Source organism: Octodon degus, unplaced genomic scaffold (genome assembly GCF_000260255.1).
Source record: "Octodon degus isolate 3935 unplaced genomic scaffold, OctDeg1.0 scaffold00002, whole genome shotgun sequence".
NCBI lineage: Eukaryota > Metazoa > Chordata > Mammalia > Rodentia > Octodontidae > Octodon > Octodon degus.
Window position 1 is genome coordinate 14,552,398 of NW_004524578.1, and position 9,160 is coordinate 14,561,557.

Below are 9,160 nucleotides of genomic sequence, written 5' to 3' on the forward strand. Positions count from 1 at the left end.
AAAAAAAAAAAAAAAAACCTCTCGGAAAACGCTGTTTTAATATTATCTTTAAAAAGAGTAGACTTAAAAGAACTTATTACAGTAGGATTTCGTCACATTGTTTCTAGATCCTACTGTGAACTCAGGAATTCACAATGAAAGTTGAGTTGAGCAATATTTTGTTGTTAATGCTTTGCTTTTTACACTCCATAATGAAGTTATTTTGAGAGTTCATTGCTTCAGGCAACTACAAAGTACAAAGCAGTTTGCCTTTTTTTGGTTACTACCCCCCACCCTGTTTTATTTTCAGAAAAAGCAGCTTATTCAGTTTTCCTAAACCGTTGAGTTGACCAGAGCAAGACAAATGCTTCAGTTCTTGAAAGGTCATTCTTTGCAAGTTCGTGGAGGAGTTACGATTAGTTGCTATAAATCAGAGTTACTGTTCTTGTCTGTGGTTTCTTTGGGATTTGAGGGTTGCATCAAGTACAAGCGTTGTTAAGTTTGGGATGTACCCATTCCACTGAATTTTGTTTTTGTATTTAGAGAATAATTTTGCTTAAATTACGCAGGTACAACTAGATTAATGTCTTTCACAGTGGAACAAAATGACCAGTGTCATTTGATGTTCATTTGAATTGTAGCCCTTTGCCATCTGTTAAAGTTAGGAAATACTGTGTGCAATGTGGTGCTTAAATTTCTCCTGTCAAGGGAGTAATATGGAGAAGTATTCTTGGATTTTTCTGGTTTGCTTGGTTTCATTTAGTTTGAAAACCAGCTTGCTTCACTTTGCTGAAGGTAAAGGCATAGGCATTGAGGAGTCACAGTCTCCTCTTTGGCTACTTTTTCTGGCTGTGTGGTTTGTGTGTGTGCGTCGGGGGCATTGTGAAGGAGGTGGGTAGAAGTTGGAAGGCGTCAGGGAGGGACATAACGTAAACAAATACTACTTACTGAGTAATGTGACAAGTACACCAGTTGCTGTCTTCTGGCTGTGATAGTACGTTGTACACACTTTTGTTTTAGAATTTCTCACAGTTCATGTATTTGCCTGGCTAAGAGGTAACTATACTCTTAGTAGAAGTGCACTCCTTGGTCTTTTAGCTCCTTGAGGTCGGCGGTGGGCCTTATTTAGCTTCATACCCGTTGCCAGAAAGTCTTTGTAGGCATTCAGCATCTGTTTGAAGTGGGTGAAATGCGTTCTTTTACTGGCACACAGAAGAGAGCCATTATCTGGGGCTTTGTCCAGAGTGACCATTTATTGGCACAAATGTGATTTAGATTACTTTAAAAAGTTTTAGCTTGGTAGGACCTTGTGGTTTACACCTGTTATCCCAGCATCTGGGAGGCTGAGGCAGGAAGATTGTTACAAGTTTGAGACCACCCTGGGCTACAAAGTGAATACAAGTACAGCCTGAACTGTAGAGTTGAGACCCTGTCTCAAACACACACACACACACACACACACACGCACGCAAGATTTTTAACCCTTCTTTCAATCTGTTGATTTCTTCTTGCGAAGAAGTGGAGTTTAGATTGTTTGCCCTGGATTTCAAAAACGAGATTGCAATTTAGAAATTTAGAGATCTGCCTGCTCCTTTGGTGGAATTATTAGAACTGCTGCACAAAACGTTCACAGCTCTGCCTATTCTTCTATTGTGATATTAGATTTTAGCATATTTCTAAGAGGAAATGTACTCTTTTGGGACTAGGTAAATTTGAGTTCAAATTCTCACTTTTCCTTACTAGATTCACACATAGCCTCGAACACTTAACCACTCAAAACTTCAATTCTTACTATATATAAGGGGTTTCTCTATGTCTTGACAATGTGCTTAGGAGTAATAGAAACTATGATGGTACTTTAAATTCTTAATGATCCTTCTAGAAGCTGGGTGTCATTAGCATCCTACTTGGAGTTTGTTTTAATCCTCAAATCTGCATATTAATGTTCTCATTAAAAACGGGACATTTCCAGGTTAAAAAAAAAAAAAAAAAGAAGCTGTGTGTGGTGGCACTAGCCTGAATGAATTCCAGTATTCTGGGGGCTAAGGCAGGGAAACCACTGTGGGTTCAAGGTCAGCCTGGAGCCTGAAAACCTTGTCTCAGAAAAAACCCCAACCCCTCCCCCCAAAACTTCTGAGTATAGTGGTTTTGCTATTTCTCTTGAAACTTGAGTTATTTACTTTTCAGAAAGATGCAATTTTTAAAATATACCCTTTGAATTGAAGGACAATAGAAACAGGTGTTTTTATTCTCTAAATCACCTATTAGTCTTCCTCTGTGTGGGACTTGTAGAATGGTTTATGTGAGTAGAATTCTGTCATTGTAGTTTAGTAAATGATGATAGCTGGATTATTATCAATAATAGGATATTTGAGTTTTGTCAGCTTTCTCTCTTTTTCTTTTTGTCTTTTTTAACTTTAGTCTTTTTTAAAGGTATGGATTATGACATTTCTCAAACTTGCTTAAGATAGAATTGGACACAGTGCCCAGTGTAATGACATATGCCTATAATCCTAGCACTTGGGAGGCTGAGGCAGGTGGAAGGAGAATAACATAGTAAGACCTTGTCTAAACACACACACACACACACACACACACACACACACACGATAACACCATCACCATACCAAACTCAAACCAAAAAGATAGAACTGAGTTGGGTGTTAACACAGTGTTGGTGCAGTAACCGTGTACGATGACTTTAGCAAATCCCTCACTTTCCCTTCAAGATAATACTTTTGAAGGTACTATGCTCTGTAGAAGGAAGCAGTGACTTAAATCGGATGTACCAGTTCCATTTAGAATACCAAATAGAGGAGATACAGTTTAGAACTCTTATCTGTAAAGGTGATTTCTGGTTATTCATCAGATGCCTGGGGTGAAGGTACACAATATCCCCATTATAGCTACCTGAACAAATGTGGACTTCGATGCTGTGTTCTTGTAAAGTGAGCAATTAAGTACACTCGAATAGTCTTAATCTGTAGTTGCTGCTGATTGAGACAGGCATCCATTTGGAAATTGTCCCTCTCCTTCAGGATGTCTTACTTCTGTAAGTAGGGAGAGAGGAGGATGCTGTTAGTTTCATGTACATGTTCTCAGGTCTGTAGTCTTCCAGATAACCTTTGGGATGTTGGTGACATAAGTAGAAGATGAAATGATAACCAGTTTTTGTCAGTCTTTACTGAGAGGATGTACTAGCAGACCTGGTGCTGTGATGGTCTTTTTACCTCCTCAGAGCTGTGTGCAGTATTTAGGGAAGGTGGCTATCAGTGTGTGTATGTGTGATATGGATATTGAAGTTGGGAGAGAAGGAAAAGATACCAGATACTTACCATTTATGTCACGCTGTAGGCTTTTCCATTAGAAAAAAGTTTTGAATTTTTATTTTCTAATCATAAACTATTACTTGCCCATAGAATTAACCTCTGCCACTCAGAATAACCAAATATTCCCCAATGGTTATGAATTCAATATGACACATTGCAGTTAATTGGTCTTTTTAACTAAAAAGGTCAGGTTAGAGACAGGCCCCTAAGAGTTAGAAAAAGATTGTGTGGAACCCAAGATGATAGGGAGCTACAGGATCTGACTTCACAGTCACACTTTGCCATTTGTTGATTATGTGGTCTTGAGTAAGCCACTTTATTTGACTTAGTACCTTTATTAAATAAAAATTAACATTCTTACCCTATCTAATGAATACCATTGAGAAAACATGAGAGAAGTGTATGCAAATGCTGCGGGCAGTATAATGTCTTTGGTTGGCTGCTGGTTTGGATAAAACTCAAATAGTAACGTAAAAGGAGGAAAACACGCAACTTTTTTTTTTTTTCTATAGAAGATAATTAAAAGAAAATAGAATTTTTTTGGTTGCCATTCTTGTTCAAGAGAGTTGGTTATTTTTTCTTTTTACTTTGGGTTCTTCTCATTTTCTTTACAATGTATTATGGAATTTTTGTTTTATTTTAAGGAGAGAAAACGATAAAAACACTACAGAATTTCAAAACATGATAGGAAATTAACAATGGTTATTATATTGAATATTGTTATCTTCAAGTAGTTGCTCACATTACTAGACACAGGAGTGCAAAATTGATCAAACAATATAAGCACTAACTATTCCGGTCAATGAACCAATAGATATCAGCTGTACAATTTCTTAGCTATCATGTTTGTATATACATGTATCTTTCCCCCCCCACCTCAGTTCTTTCCTTTTAAGTAGTTTCTTTCCCTTTCACTATATGTCTTGTACCTTTATGTTTTCTAAAGTAAATGAAATTCAGTTCATAGTGCTTACTGTTATACCCACACGACTGTGAACTCACAGGAACTCATACTGGGTGTCAGTGCTTGAAGTCAGGTGAAACCACAATAAACAGTGAGCAAAGGATGTATTTTAGAAGACTACAAAAGAGTTTGTAGTTGTCTGATCTGTGATTTTGTTATTTAAAATTTAAACATTGCTTTACTCAATAGTAAAGCACCACACCCAGTCTCATACTCTGGGAAGTGTGCGTCTTATATGCCAGATGTTGCACTGTATTTTACCAACATTTCTTAAATCCTTGGGGGAGAGATAATCATTTTAGGATCAGAAAACTGAAATCCTACAGTGGCTTGGCAGTGGCCATACAACTAGTAGGTCATTGTTTTGAAATTTGAGTTTCATTATTCTAGCACTAAAGGCCATGTAGAAAGAGTGCATTTAAAAAATGAGTTATTCACATAAGATGCACTCATTTTAAGTATGTAGAGTTTAATGAGTTTTGACAAAATATCCATGCTTATAACTTAGCAGCACAATCAAGAATTAGAACATTGTTGTCATTTTCTAGAATGATATCCCCTTTGAGGCAGGACCATTATTAGAGGCAACCTGTATGATACTCTCAGTTCCTGGAACTTAGTTTTCTCTCACCAGATTTGGCCTGCTGCCTGTTTATCTAAAGTTTTATTGAAGTGCTGCCACACCCATGTATTTACATATTGTCTGTGGTTGGGTTGTGTTCCAGAGGCAGTCTAGAGCAGTTAACACAGACTATGGTCTACAGTGTGGAAAATATTTACTGTCTGGACTTCTCCAGAAAAAGTGTGGTATTCCTTTTTTTTTTTTTTTTTCCTTTGGTGGTACCATGGATTGAACTCAGTACCTTGTGCTTGCCAGGCAAGCACTTATTCCACTGAGCTATCTCCTCAGCCTCCACTATGTGAGTTTTGACAAATGTGTAAATTCCTATAACCAGTACTTGAAATACAATAATTCCTTCACCCTCCAAAATTCTTCTGAGCCCGAGCTCCTTTGTAATCAACCCATTCTTCATACCCTAGACCCTAGAAATTGGATTTGTTTTCTGTCTCCATGATTTGTGCTTTTTTCCAAGAATGTGATATAAATGGGATTGTACAGAATTTAGTAACCTTTTATTTTTGACCCAGTGACAATGATGTCCATCAGGTATGTTGTCCTGTGATCATTTATTTACCTTTCTTTGGTGATTTATTTAAAATTGCCCATTTTAAAAAAAAGAGTTGTTTGATTATAGTGTGCAAATTGTTTTTCCTGTTCTGTCACTTTTTATTCTCTTAATGTCTTTTGAGGAGAATTTCTCTTTTTTGAGACACGATCTTGCTATGTAATTCACGTGGGCTTTGAACTTATTATGTAGCCTAGGCTAGTCTCCACCTCCCCATGATCCTGCTGTCTCAGCCTCCTGAGTGCTGGGATTATAGGTATATGTCTCTGCACCTGGCTAAATTTTACATTTAGGATTATGAATTGTTTGAATTTTACTAAGTGATGTCAGGTATGAAGGCTTTGTTTTTTTGAGACAGAGTCTCACTATGCTGTGGAGGCTGACACTGAATTTCATATATAGCCCAGATTTCTTATATGGCCTTGAACTCAGTGATCTTCCTGCCTCAGCTTCCCAAGTTTTGGGATTGTAGGCATGCACCACCATATCTAGCTTAAAGGTTTTTTTCCTAAATATTGATTTATTTTCCTAAATATTGATGCTGATTTATTCCAGCAATGTGTTAAAATCCATTCTTTATTGAATTAATTTTGCGCTTTGAAAGTTGATCATATACACTTGTGAGCCTGTTCCTGGATTCTTTTTGAATAATGACCTATGTTTCATGTCTCCATTACTACACTCTTTATTACTGTAGTTTAATAGTAAATCTTGAAATGAGGTATTGAGTTCTTTTATTGTGTGATTTTTCAGAATTGATTTTGGATGTCTAGTTCCACTGCCTTTTCATGCATATTTTAGAATCATTGTTGATATCTGCAAGAATCTTGCTGGAGTTTTAAATTTTATTTGTGTGGTGATGATGATTGAATTCAGGGTCTCACACATGATACGCAAGGTCTCTACCAATGTTACCCCCTAACCCCCAACTCTGCTGGAATATTTGATTTGGATAGCAATGAAAATATAAAGTAGTTGGAGGAGAAATGACATCTTCATGATATGAACTCATGAACATGGTATGTCTTCTACTTAGAGTTTTATTTTTCTTTAGTGTTATAGTTTCTAATAATTGGGTCTTTATGTTTTGTAAGCTTTATAGACTAATCTTTGCTCATCTTCAATTTTAGTCTTGGCAGTTTTAGTTACTGCTGTCAACAAGGAGAAGGAATTGAGTATAAGATTTTTTGAGAGGGAGACCACACTCACTTTTGTTTTTTTTTTTTGTTAGTAATAGGGATTGAATCCTGGGCCCTGTAACTGAGCTACATCCCCAGCCTCTTTATTTTATTTTTTCCTCTTTCAGTATTGTGAATTGAAATTGGGGCTTTTCTCTTGAGTTCCATATCCCCATCTTTATTATTTTTATTTTTCCAATTTTTTTTTATTTTTTCAGAACTGGGGATTGAACTCAGGCCCTTGCACTTCCCAGGCAAGCGCTTATTCTACTGAGCTATCTCCCTGGCCCTGTTATTTTTATTTTTGAGACAGTTTCTCTTAAGTTACTAAGAGAGTCCTCCTTTTTGAGCTCTCTAGAGTACTGGGATTTGGGATTACAGGAATGCACCAACATACTCTATCTCACTTAACATTATTACAGGATATTATTGTTGTAATTGTTCTTTTGTTGGTTGCCAGTCTGTTATTTTGCCTAATTTATGAGTTAATCTTTATATATATATATGCGTATATGCAGCGTATTTTAGTTCTGGTACTGTTTTCAGTTTCAGACATCTACTAGAGGTCCTGAAACTGAGTAAGGGGAAGTTACCTGGTCAGAGACTCCAAACATACTGAAATGTTTTCTGATTGTGATAGAAATATTCCTACTGAAATTACTAAACATTTCCATTCTCTATAGTTTTGGTGATAGTCAAGACATAATGGCTTTTTAATGTTATACAAGGGTGTTTATGCAAGCTTCAAATCCACATCGATAGAATAGTCTGGAAGGAGTTTATTGGGAAGTATTTAGTTACTTCTGAAGAATAAAATGATAAGTGGGCTGTTTTTGGGTTTTCTTCAGGGTCGGGAAGATGGCTTAGTAGAATAAGCACTTCTCTGGCAAGCACCAGGGCCTGAGTTGAATCCCCAATTCCGGAAAAAAAAAAATTCTGCAGGGTACATATATGTTTGCTTTTACCCTTGATAATTTGTATAAGGAAGATAATATTTTTGGAGGGCCAACTTTTTTTAAACTTTATTTTATTTAAAGTTGTGGTCTGGCTATGTAGTCCAGGCTGGTCTTGAACTCATTACATGATCCAGTCTGACCTTGAGCTTGCAACAGTCCTCTCTTGCCTCAGCCTTTCTTGAGTGCTGGGATTACAGGTGTGTGCCACCATGCTGGGTGCAGCTGGTGTGGTAAGGTTTCATTTGTTTGTGTTGGCTAATGTTACTTGTTCCCATTAGCTATAGTCTATTTTATAAAATTCTGAGTTCTTAATCATAGACAGGAATCAGGTGAGAGAGTGTGGGTGGTTTTGAATCTGTAACAGCTCCTGGGAAAATTGTTGGCATGTGCTTTCTCTGCAGGCTAGTTGTTCCAAGGAGACTTTGTGGCATTGTGGTGTGCATATCACAGAGAAATTGTACTGAGTTGTTTTTTTTTTGTTTTTTTTTTTTTAAATCTGAATGCTAAGAGAGCTAGCCAAGTAGCTCAATGGATTAAAGCGCCTGCAAGCAGGTGCATGGGCTGGGGGTTCGATCCCCAGGCCTGCCATGATCCCCCACCCAACCCTGCCCCTGGGGTTTGCTGAGAATGCAATTGAGGCGTGGTAGAATGTGCCCCTCTTGGGAGGCTGTAAACGTGGATCACTATGATTCTGAGCTGTGTAGTGAGACCCTGTACCAAATACAGAAGAAGTACTCTTTTTCCTAAGTGATAGACTGTGCTAAAGGTGGTGGAAATGTTCCCATGCTTTCTGCAAAGTAGATATTTCATGGAATTCATCAGTCACTTCTAGAAACACTCAGGATGATTTGGATGGTCTTAGTATACTAATCTGCTGTATTGGTCTTGCCTGTTGAGTTCTGCCATCTGTAAAGTGAGTACATTTCTGGAGTGGGAGAAGGAAGAGTCCTTCATGGCATTGCATGGGGAAAATTTACTTTTGAAAAGTTGAGGGAATGGATTTTCATCTCCTGGATGCCCTGCACCAAGTTGCTGAGTTCAGGTTACACAGGAATTCCGGATGAAACTTTGCATTTATGCAGCTGTTTAGGAAAAAACTGTGACAAGAGTTGAACAGTAAAAGCTCCAAGTGTTCTTAATGACATGAAGTCCTGGGTCCTGGTTGAAGACTTTTCTTTCAGTGATGGTTGTGGTCTGTGGGTAAGAATGGCTAGAGCCCCTGCCTGGGCTTTCCTATCAAAATGGTAGTATATGTATCTCTAGAGCATAAGATAATGTATATTTTGAGTCTGGAGAGATGTGAGGCCATTTTCTAAAAGATGTTTGTAAAAAGTGAAATTACAAATGGGGAGAAGTTCTTGTGTGTCCCTTACGATTAACCTGTAAGGTGAGTACTATCCTTCCCTTTGATGAAAAAAAAATTAAAAAAATTAAACCATCTAGAATCCAGAGACTTAGTTCTTTTTTCTCAGATCAGTGAACTAAAATTTTTAATCCAGGACTTTCTAACTCTAAATGTATTCTAGGGGCCGGGGAGATAGCTCAGTAGAATAAGTGCTTGCTTGGT

The 9,160-nt window shown here is 37.5% G+C and overlaps 1 long non-coding RNA gene across 1 annotated transcript in view; it reads left to right on the forward strand.

Annotated features, from left to right (window-relative positions):
* LOC111815877 overlaps nucleotides 1-8,754 on the forward strand; it is a 9,523-nt gene extending 769 nt beyond the window's left edge. Inside the window, exons 2-3 of the long non-coding RNA XR_002820494.1 lie at nucleotides 4,040-4,041; nucleotides 8,743-8,754. This is a non-coding gene — a long non-coding RNA (uncharacterized LOC111815877). The remainder of the gene's footprint in view (nucleotides 1-4,039; nucleotides 4,042-8,742) is intronic.
* Nucleotides 8,755-9,160: the final 406 nt, after the last annotated feature.